We start from the raw sequence: 12,433 nt of genomic DNA, 5'->3' as shown, positions 1-12,433 counted from the left end.
CTCCCATATTCCCATTTAATTTCTTTTACTGACTCACAATATGGCAAAAACTGTGATGGGGGGAAAAATCACAATATGGAAGAATAAGCATAATTCTACAATACTCATACCATAGCATGTAATTGGAAAAATGAAATATAATATCACCTTTTAAAAATACATAAATAAATGAAATACTTCACATAGGGAAGTTTGGTAGTACAGTGAATAGAGTGGTAGGCTTGGAGTCGGGAAGTTTCCTCTTCCTGAGTTCAAATCCAGCCTCAGACACTTATAATTGTGTGACCCTGGGCAAGTCACTTAACCCTGTTTGCCTCAGTTTCCTTATCCATAAGATGAACTAGAGAAGGAAATAGCAAATCACTTCAACATCTCCAAGAAAACCTCAAATGGGGTCATAGAGTAAGGTGGATCTGAAAAACAACTTAGTATAGTGCCTATCACTTAGTAGATACTATATAAGTAATTATTATTATCATTAGTAGTAGTAGTAGTACCCATCGTCTCCCATCTCTCTACTGAGAAACAGGAAATAGGTTACATTACCAATTTTCTGACATTGAGATTAATCATTGCTAGTCTAAATTCTGATGCATTTTTAGATGTGGTTTTTCTTTACATTATTTAGGATGTAGTGAATATTGTTCTCTTTGTTTACTTTCTTTGCTCAGTGATGCTCTTCACAAAGTAATTTACCTACAGATGGTGTGAAGTACAATTAAATCTGTTGGAATAACTAAGCTAGTGCTTATGGTATATTAACCATGGTCACAGCATTGAAAGAGGCAAAGCGTTGGCTTGGACTCAGTATCAGTTTCATCCCTCAAGTGATTACATCCTCTGATGCCTACGTTTATATTAAGGTATAGTGATGCTAAACCTAAGGACTGAAAACTGGAAGGGGGAGTAGAGGCAGTGCAACACTGAGCAAGAGTTCTGTATCTGGACTCAGAGGACTTGGATTTAAATTACAGCTGTGCTACTTTCTTGAGCAGATCACCTCACTCTTCTGGATCTCAGTTTCTTCATTCGTAAAATGGGGAGGTTGGACCAAATGGTCATTAAGTATTCTTTCTCAGGTCTAACTTAGTGACCTTAGTGATTGAGTCCCAATTCCTTCATTTTACATTTGAGGAGACAGAAGCACAAAGAAGTTATGTCTGGACTGAGATTACACAGTGACAGAACAAAAATCTGGCTCAAGTTCCATGATTCCAAATTCAGTGATCATTCCTTGACTAATGGAGAAATTTTAGACCCTGTTGTTGATATGAGAAAAATATATTTTGAAGTGAAAGAGTATTCAATCACATCAACTGGGTGAACTTCCATTCCACTCATATTTACCTAGTCAAAGAAGCTAACATTCAAAAGATGAGATTTTTATTTTGCCTGAGATTTTCCTTTCTTTTCTACTCCCAAACAGGGATGACATATACGAATGTCTGAACTATCAGGAAACTAGGCTGTAGACCACATGGTCAAGATAAAGGAGACCATGAAAAGTAAAGCTCTGGGACATGGGGGTGGGGGAGAATGGAAATAAAGAGAGGAAATAGAATAGAAATATTTTTTAAAGCAGCATATAAGCAAGGCAGAAAGGTAGCAACTTGGGTCCTCTGACTCAAAATCTAACTTTCTTCTCATTTTATTCTGGCCAAGAGTCTCAAAATCATAGGACATTCAAGGGAACTGAGGAGATAATCACTGAAGAAAAGACTTAGGGTAGATATTATCACTGTTTTCAAAAACTGGAAGTAATATCAAGTGAAAAGTAATGACACAACTGCAGAGAAAAGAACTCCAGAATAGGTGGCAGTTACAGGAAGAACGATTTGGATTTACTATATCAGGTAATTTTATGGCAATTGTGAATTCTAAAAATGGAATGGGCTATCATATGAGGCAGTAAGCAGCTCATTACTGGAAGTGGTTGGGTACATAACAAAGACCACTTGTCAGGGATGTTCTCAAGGGGATTTCTGGCCTCTAAATAAGATGGCCTCTAAAATTCCTTCCAGCTTTCAGAATCAATGATGTTATGTTTCTAAGAGGCAGAGACATGTATTATACCTGATAGATTATCAGAATTGTACTACCTTTTGCCTCCATCTTCCTTCCTTACTCTCATCTCTCACCAGGTCATAGGAAACATCACTAAAATTTTAATGGTAATGTTTTCACACACAGCATAGCATTGATGAGCATGTTGCATCCAACTCTTCATGACCCCCTTTGGGGTTTTCTTAGCAAAGATACTGATGGTGTGTGTCATTTCCTTCTCCAACTCATTTTACAGAAAACTGAGGCAAACAGGGTTAAGTAACTTTCTCTGGGTCATCCAGCTAGTAAGTGTCTGAAGTTAGATTTGAACTCAGGAAGATGAGTCTTCCTGATTCTAGCACTATGATCTATCCACCACACCACTTAGCTGCCCATACCTATTCATAGGATTGTGTATTTGGAGTTGGTAGGGACCTCAGATATCATCAAGTCCAATCCCCTCACTTTATAAATGATGGAATTGAGTTCCAAAAAGTTTAAAAGACTTGCCCAGGGAATCATAGATATTTAAAACCAAGGATTTAAAACCAAGATTCTTTCCACTATGTTCACTGAATTTCTGCTCTTATGAAGGAAAGATATAGGAGCTCAATGAAAGACCAACTGAACTATGAGATGTGTGGGTGAATTTTAGTAAACTGAATTGCTGGTATCTACTTAGTTCTACCTCAGAAGATGATGCAGACTGTCACAAAAGCTACTATTCTCCTCCTTGCCCTCTCAATTATTCTGTTCACCAAACACATGGTGTCTCCAGGTTTAATGTCTTCTGTCAAGTATAATATTAATTAGTGGAGACTTCCAGGACCTACCTTCTACCAAATTATGAAGCAAGTAAGGTTTGCTTTGGGATCCTCAGTGTTCCATTTTTCTGTCACTTCTTCCCTCTTTCTCCTTTATCAGAACCTGCTCTCTGAAAAAGAGCAGTCATTGATTTTCTATTATAAATATTTTAAACCATTGTGCTATCTCTCCCAAAGATATTTCTCTCTGTGTCTCTCATGAAAAAAATTAAAGAAATTTCTGGAAATTGGGGTGTAGAAAATATTTGGGAATATCAGAAAACTCTTCCATTTTCCCTGAAATCTCAGCTAAACTTGAATGTCCTAGAAGTGGCAAAAGAAAACCTTTCAGTAGAGAATGTTTCTTCCTAGAATCCATGGTTCCATTGATGGTATTGATGCATACCATCCTCTATTATTTTCATCAGGAAACTGAACTTGAGTCACCTAGATTGTCTGGTTTCCTTAAAGGCTCAGTTCAAATTTCGCCACTACCCAGTGTTTTCCTTCTGATTAAAAATCTTTGATTTATATTATATTAGTTATGAATGTACACAGTCATTTTCATGTTGGCTCCCTCATTAGAATGGAAGACCCTTGAGGACAAGAACTATATTTTTGATTTTTTGGGTATTCCCAGTGCTTAACACATTTCCTGCTCCATGGTGAAAATCTAATAGATTTTTTGAGGACTTATGGATTGTTCAGTCTTGGATATAGGAGAGGACATTAGTTCAGATCATTTTGATAGAGTCACTTTTTAAATTCTTTGCCTTAAGAAACATGAAACATTATGAAACAGTTGTTTTGAAGAACACCACAGCAGCCTCTTGGCAGCTTTTATGGCATTCCACAAAGACTATTTTTGTCTTACTGTCTAAAAGCAACAACAAAGTTGAGGGGAGGAAACTCACACATGGACTTCTCATGGGGACAGATATCTCCTGTAAAGTTGTCAGCCGTCAACTCTTCAGGAAATGGAAAATTCAAATGGGCTTTTTTTCCTTCCCTGTGTTTTTTAAAAAGAAGAAAAACACCAAGTTGCCTCACTTGTCAAGATGTTATAGGGGGGGTCATGATCTGGGTAGGAGTTAAATGATCTGGCTTTTTAACTTCAAGATTTTATGACTCTGTATTCACACTCTTATTTATCAATTGCATTGCCATGTATATCTTAGGCTTATTAATCAAACCACCCTCTTAGACAGATGACTTGTTTCATTGCCTGGGTATGTCAAAATTAAGACAATCATCCTGTCTTGAAAGGAGAAGGAGCTGATCTGTGCAACCTGTGTTTTCTGATCCTTGGAGTTTAAACATGTTTTTCTCTATGTTTCCAAAGACAAAATCTTCTATGTTCCAGATGCTGCAATCTTTAGATGGCTAGCTGGTTTATCATGTCATGGAGTCACTCCAAGGTACAATTTATGACAGAAGACTAGTATAAGATATAACAGCTGGACTAGATTAATCTCGGTTAAATATTTAAATTTCAATGTAAGCATCAAACATTTAAACTCCACTAAGAACTTAACTTTATGTCTCATCATATTGTGAAGGTGACACAGAAGTAGTCAATGCTTTTCCAAATAATGGCTAGATCTGGCGCATGTCTTACTAAGTTAGGAAGACTTTGATTCTGGGCTTGGTGACTGACTGCATTAGGAACATACCCATATTCAAAGAAGTTTTTTGACCAAGAAGGTCACTATTAAATAATGAGATTTTGAAGAAATTTTTGGTCACAAAAGACCATATAGAGATATTGGTGGAAGCAGTATTCACACCAACAAAATAATTGAGAAATGAAAACAAAGTGAATGCCAAGTAAACTATGAAAAGCACTGGATTTGGAATTAGAAGTAAGTTCAAATTCTGATTAAGATTACAGTCTTTCAGAGCTTCAAGTGTTCCCATCTGAAAAAAAAAAGGAGATAACTTTTCTATTGCCTGACAAGTTTACTATGAAAAGAGTATTTTATTAATCTTAAAATATTACATATGAGTTCCTCTAAGGGACTGTATGCAGAGCATTGATCAGAGAAGGTCCAAATCTCTTTATGACTATATATATATATATATATATATATATATATATATATATATATACATATATATATATAATTTCTATATTTTGTTAATTCAAATATAAGCTACACATATCCTCTTTCAAATCCAGTTGATACAAAATCTAAGTGAGATCAAGAATCAGTCCTTTAGCACCAATAGTTGACTAGCCTGGGAAGACCAGGAAAAAAAGAACAAAAATGACAAAAATAAAGAGTAATGATTAAAGCTAATAAAATTATTTTAACTGAAAAAAGTTTCAAAAACTTTCATATAGAATATTTGGTGATTTCACTGAGATTATTGTTTGATGTATAATTGTCTTTTTTTCATAAATTCAAAGTCAGCCTATATTTGGACCATACAGTATATATTGTTGATTAATGTTAATTAATTGCTATGAGTTGTTTAGTTGGCATTTGTAATCATATCCCTGGTAGCCCTGAAAGACAAACTATTCTATTGACCTCTTGAAAAGCAAGATCGTTTTTCATGGACCATTCAATGGAACTCTACATCTGTCTAAACCTAACAGGTAATGATTTTGTATGGTCTAATGGAAAGAACATGAGAATGGAAGGCAGGAAACCTGGCTTTGGGTATCAGCTCTGCACCTAAGAAGTTACATGATCTTCAGTGAATCTGAGAATCCCTATTTTACAGAAGAGATGACAGATACATTTCTTCATTATGAGGAGATTTGAGATAACAACAACAACAAACAATAAATCACATTTCCATGATGCTTTGTGGTTTACAAGCATTATAGAATGGTGGCCTCGATTCTAAGAAGACAAGTCAAGTTCTGATTCTGATACATCCTTGACTGTAACCCTCTTAGTGCTCTATTCAAATCTAGGTGTGTAAGAGAAGATACTTTGTTAATTAGGAGGAACCTGAGAGTGTCCTATCATTGAAATCCCAAGCCAAGTCACCATCCCTCCCTCCTAACCCTTTTCTGGATGATACTGTACTTTGCTTATCACAAGCAATGGTAGGTAGGTGGGGCTTGCAAGCATCGATTATCTCCATTAAATGGATGAGGAGACTCAGGGTTAGAAAAATTAAGTCCCTTGTGCTGTCTCATAGCTAGGATTCAAACACTGACTTCAAATTTGTTGCTCTTCCCACTATACTATTTTGTTTCTCTTGGGATAAAGCACAAGTGTCTGAAAAGGGGTTTTTTAAAAGACTGTAAAACCACAAGGAATTCATCTTTATGACAAACCAGATGATTAATTTTATTCATAGGCAAGGAGAAATAGACCCAAGTTTCCAAACTTTATCTGTTTATCAAAGACTCGTCAGAGAAACGTTTTGTGCAAATACCTTCTCCTCTAGTTCTAAGAGGGTTGGATGTCCCAAGTCTAGATTCCTTCCTTAGAATCCCAGTCCCTCTCCACAATGATTTGAGATTCTTTAGCATTGTACATTTACAAAGTATTTTTACATATTTGGTCCTCCAATTTCTTGCCTCTCAAGACAATCCACTCTTGTCAATCTCACCTCCAGTAGTAGTGTGTTTGCTTAGGCGTCTTAATTGTCTTTAAAAAAAAAAACTGGGGCAGCTACGTGGTGCAGTAGATAGAGCACCGGCCCTGGAGTCAGGAGTACCTGAGTTCAAATCCCATCTCAGACACTTAATAATTACCTAGCTGTGTGGCCTTGAGCAAGCCACTTAACCCCATTTGCCTTGCAGAATCCTAAAATAAACAAACAAATAAACAAACAAACAAACAAACAAAAAATAAAGGAATAAGTGAATAAGTAAATAAGTAAATAAACAACTAAATAAATAAATGGATGAACGAATAAATAGATGAATGAATGAATGAATGAATGAATAAACAAACAAATGAACGAAAATGAATAAGTGAATAAGTAAATAAACAAACAAATAAATAAATGGATGAACGAACAAACAAACAAATAAATAGATGAATGAATGAATGAATGCATGAATGAATGAATGAAACCTTAAAACCAAGAAGGACCTTGAAGATAATCTAGTTCAACTCCTTCATTTTGTAGATAAGGAAGGTGTATTCCAGAACAGTACAGAGATTTCCCTGAGGTCACACAGGAAATTAGTAGAGCTAAAACAAGAGTGGAACAATGGGAAGCATGATGACTTCCCAAAGGCTCAGGGTTAAAAAATCTAGCCCTGATAATTACTCCCTGGATAATCTGGGGTAAATTATTTAACCTCACTGGGTCTTAGTTTTCTCATCTATAAAATGAGGATAGTGGCCTCTGAGGCATCTTCTAGCTCTGATTTTTTTGTCTCCTAGTTCTCCTAGGTCCTAGTCCTGAGATCGTTATATGGCACCACGACATCATGCTGCTTCCTTTGTTCTTATTTTCAGGCTTCTATTTTCAGGAACTGATACAAGGACTTCTCCTGGGGCAATGGAGGAAGCATCAGACATCTTAGATCTAATTTGTCTTCTTTGACCATGGAAAATCCATTTACTCTTTCTGCAAATATTAATTTTCTTGTCTAGGAGGCAATGATAGAATGAGATGTGCTTACATGTAGCTCTGAAAAAGTCCTTTTCCCAATCTGGATCCCTAGCTCCTCTTCTATAAAAGGGTTGGATTGGATCAGAAGTTCTTAATATTTTTTGTATTATGGACTCCTTTGACAGTCTGGTGAAGTCTATGGCTACCTTCCCAGAAGAATGCTTTTAAATGCAGAAGGTATACAATAATGATGAGGAAAACCAGTTATATTAAAATTCAACTTTCAAAATATTAAATTTTTAAAATATATATAAAACTTATAAACAAATTACTGGACAACAGATTAAGAATCACTAGATTATTTGATTTCTAGGGTATCTTCAAACTTTAGATCCAATGAATCTTTTTGCCCATAACACAGAGGATTCCCATTGTTCCAGGAGCAAGAAGAAACTGTTATTTCATTGGTTTACACAATATTCTCAAATCACTGACTGAAGCTGCACCTTCCTTACAATCTACTGAGATGTCAGTCTTGCCTGGGAGAAGGGAAGTATAGGAAGAAGCAACAAAAACTCTTTCAAAAATAGAAAAGAAAAAAAAGGGAGAACCCATGATAAGAATTGTCCCAATGGAGAGAGATACTTAGAGAGCAACAGGGAAAGAGAATGACTGAGTAACCCAGAGAAAGAAGAAAACGTTATTAAAGTGAACTCTACAGTAAAATGTGTGGAAGGTATCATGTCTCTCGGATCACTGAGAATCACTTTCATTTCCCAGGAACCTGCTTTGTTCCATTTGCTCTGCTGAATTCCTCACCAGCAGAATCAGCCTTATCTTTATTCAGATAACCCAGTATCTGTCATCTCACCTCAGACCAGCAAAGTGTTAAATGAAGTTCCAGTGTCCTTTCTGTAGAAGAAACTGCCATTGATACCAAAGGTTGGAATAGGAATAAAGAATATTAAACTGTATGAGTGTGTTGACCTTTATCAACAATTTCATCAGAATTTCTGAAGCATGAAACTATGCTCTGTGCACTTCACAACTGTTCATATGAAAGATTGTTCCTTCCTGAATTGAGCATCAAAAGGCAGAGGAAATGTAAAATTCAATCCAGAGTGAAGCAATATGTTGGGGATCAAGGAAGAACTGAATTTAGAGTCAAATGACCTGGGCTCAATTTCCGGTTTTAGCTTTTAATAGCTACATCTTTCAGCAATTCCCTTTAATTCTCTGGATTCTACTCTTCATCTATAAAATGAGAGATTCTATGATTTCTAAGATTTCTTTCAACTTGAAATCCTATGATCCTATGAAACCCAGTAAGAAATCCATCACAAGAGATGATTAAAATAGCAACCAGCTTGCATAAGTCCCTTGGATCATATTAATATTTTCTTCCCATGACCAAGTAAAATAAAATTCTATGTCTCAATACCCCTCAGACAGAGATTTAAGACTCAAACCATGCCTATTGTTCTTTTTAATCTCCTTGTGCAGTTTAGTGGCCAAGAGAATCAGGTAAAAATTTGGGGGCACTCTCAAAGAAACTCAAACTACTTTTGGTAACTTGTAAACAAGGATTGAGAAACTTGAGCAGCATCCCTTTTAGTGAAAAAATATTTATTTGGAAGAAATGCAGAAGAGTTGTTTATTCTAGTTTTCTCTCCATCTAGCTACAGGTATCCTACAATTCATTTATGGTGCTATTTATCTATTTTTAATAACCCCCTTGACTCTCCCAGCTAACAATTCATTATGATGGGACACTTTATCATGTTAGGACATGAGCACCATAGCTTTATAATCCTTCACAAAGAAAAAGGGGTCACAAATGTCATAGACTTAAGAGACACAGAAAATCATGCTCCTTGGGGCGGCTAGGTGGCTTAGTGGATAAAGCACCAGCCTTGGAGTCAGGAGTACCTGGGTTCAAATCCGGTCTCAGACACTTAATAATTACCTAGCTGTGTGGCCTTGGCCAAGCCACTTAACCCCATTGCCTTGCAAAAACCTAAAAAAAACCCCAAACAAAAAAAGAAAATCATGCTCCATAAAAATACTCAAAGGCTATATTGGGCATTATTCCATAGAATGGGGGTGGAAAATCTTTTTCTGTCAAGGATCATTTGGATATTTACAATGGGTCATACCAAATTATCAACTGAAAAATTAGCCTGCTATATTTGGCCAAACAATTAATTCACCCCTAAAATACCCTAGATTTACTGATTTTCAAGTCCTTCCTGAAGTTACCTTGGCAGAGTCTGACCAAATGATTTCATGGCCAGCAGATTTCTACCATAGAGGGTCACTCACAATTTACCATGGGGCACCAGTTGCAATCTTCTCAGACTACCATTAAATGCCATTAAAAATTTTTATTCTGATTCATACTACCTTTCTTAAAAGACCATTGTGGAGCAGTGACAATCCTGAAAGGGTGAGAAAGTGGTATATAGGAAGCAGGCAAAATGAGGCCAGATGGAAAGATCTCAAAGGCAGACCCAAGTCTTGTCTCTGGCATTATGGGCCTTATGTTTGGTTGTTGTTGTTTGTCCTTCTTTCTTGAAGAGGACTAAGATATCATTTGAAAGTGAATTGGGTATAAGTGAGGGAGGGATGTGCAAAAATCACCATCCTTACTCTCTCTTCCAGAGCCATCTGGGTCTAGTGGCAAGATATAGATCAGGACACCTGGAGAGTGTCCTGGATGCAGTGGAAGATATTGACCTTTAGGAACTGGAACAGTGGATTCCAAGTTCTAGCTCTGGGCTGCCTCAGGGCATTATGAGGTCCAGTCCTGGGCTGAGGTGTATAGTACTAATAAAAGCATGAATGACAGTACTAATAAAAGCATGAATGCAAACATTATTTGGAGTAGGGGCAATTAGGGAATGTAGTGGAAAGAGCCCTGGAGTCAGAGGGACCTGAGTTCAAATCCATACTCAAAGACTTACTAGCAGTGTGATCCTGGGCAAATCACTTGACCCTAATTGCCTCCTTAAAAAAAATGCAATGGGGGAAAAAAATTACACCTGGAGGGAATAGTATTATCCAGGTGGATTCCATCACTGGAGAGATCTCAGAGTTCATCTTCTCCAACACTCTCATTTTATGGATGAGGAAACTGAGGTCCAGAGGAAGAGGATAAATTATTTCCTTAGGGTCACAAAGATAGTATCTGGAAGAGGTGAGATTGGAGACAAATGCTCTGACTCCAGACCCACTCTCTTTGCATTTCCTACACTAGGTACCTAGGAATGAAAGCATCAGGAACACCTATGTGAAAATCCAGCCTGAGACACCCACAAGTTCCTAGGTAAGTTCCTCAACCTCATTTTATTTCAGTTTCTTCAATTGTAAAATAGAGATCATAATAGCTTCTTCCACATTCAGTTGCTGCAATGACCAAATAAGATATTTATAAAGTATTTAGCAGAGTCTGACCCATAGTAGGTTCTAAATAAATGCTTCTGCCTTACTTCCTTGAATATCCAATTTCCCAATTTAAAAAATGATGACACAGTTTACAATTTAATCATAAAAAATCAGCACCTCCTAATTTTTCAGCTACCAAATGTTGTATTTACCCTAAAAAAAGCAAAAACATGAAGTAGGTTACCCATTTAAAAATGATCATGCCCAGAGACAAAAAAAAAAAACAACATTATTCCTGTGTTCTATGGCCTGTAAAATGAAACATCAAAACAACAGCTTCCTGAAACTCTTAATGTTCAAATATGTCATGAAGCCCAAATAGGAGTTCTGCTTTGGGTAGGTCTCCTATGGATTAGTGATTAGAATAGAGTAGCCACTCAGTCAACAAGTATCTATTAATGGTTCACAAAGCTGTAGCATGCCCAGCTGTAGATAAACCATCTAGGCAGAAGGACTAACCTAGGTTGACAGTAATCCACAGGGCTGAAACCCATCAGTGAGTTAGGGGCTTGTCTTCCCCCAAACATGTGAAGACATCCTCTAGCAGAAAAGGCAGAGAACAATTTATTCTGATGGCCATGAAAGCAGCTGAAACAGGTGCTGTGGAGTACTTAAAGCTTGATCAGGGCTTTTCTGCTGTATCCTGAACCATCACCAGTTTTCTTGACTTTTGTTCTTTCTCTAGACTTCAGCGGCTAGGAAGACAGCATGAAGTGATGACTTTGTCCAACTAAAAAAATTCACAAGTATGTTAAGATTATCATTTCTTATGTCTTTGGTCCTCTTTGAAAATGAAGGACAAACAGTAGCCACATCATTAAGAATTCGCCATTTGCTAGTCACTGTGCTAAGCACTGGCAATACAAAGAAAGGTAAAAGTCAGCCCCTGCCCTCAAGGAGCAAATGTGGAAGATAACAGGAAAATGACTGTCCATTTACAGTATAATTTGAGATAATCAAAAGAAGGGACTAGCATTTAAGGGGAATGAAAAGACTTCTTATAGAAGATGGCATTTTAGTTAGAAATTGAAGGAAGACAGGGAAGCCAAAAGCCTAAGATGAAGAAGAAAAGATTTCTAAGCTTGGGGGACAGCAAGCAGTAGTGCACAGAGCTGGGAGTTGGAGTGTTTCATTCAGGGAATAGCAAGGAGATTAATGTCAATGGATCACTGAGAAAGTTATACTTACCAGATAGGTAGAAATCAAGTTATGAAGGGATTTTAATGTCAGTGTATCTTATATTCTGTATATAATGTATATAATGCCAGTATATCTTATATCTGTAGGGGATAGGGAGCAATTTAATAGGGGAATAAAAGGTGAGAGTGTCATATCAACTGTACTTTCCAAAGATGATGTTTGACACCTGAGTGGAAAATGAACTGGAATGAGGAGAGATTTAAGGAAGGGGAATCATATAAAAGATTAAGGCAAATTGTCTAGCCATTACATGATGAAAATCTGTACAAGGGTGGTTGTGGGTCAGAGAAAGAAACATATACAAAAATAGATATTGATAGGACTTGGCAAAAATTTGACATGGAGGATGAGCAAGAGTAAGGAACTCGGAATGACCATCTAGGTTTCAAGCCTGGGTGACTTGAAGGACAATG

The sequence above is a fragment of the Macrotis lagotis genome, chromosome 7, assembly GCF_037893015.1.
Source record: "Macrotis lagotis isolate mMagLag1 chromosome 7, bilby.v1.9.chrom.fasta, whole genome shotgun sequence".
Classification (NCBI taxonomy): domain Eukaryota; kingdom Metazoa; phylum Chordata; class Mammalia; order Peramelemorphia; family Peramelidae; genus Macrotis; species Macrotis lagotis.
Note: the sequence above shows the minus strand (reverse complement) of the source record.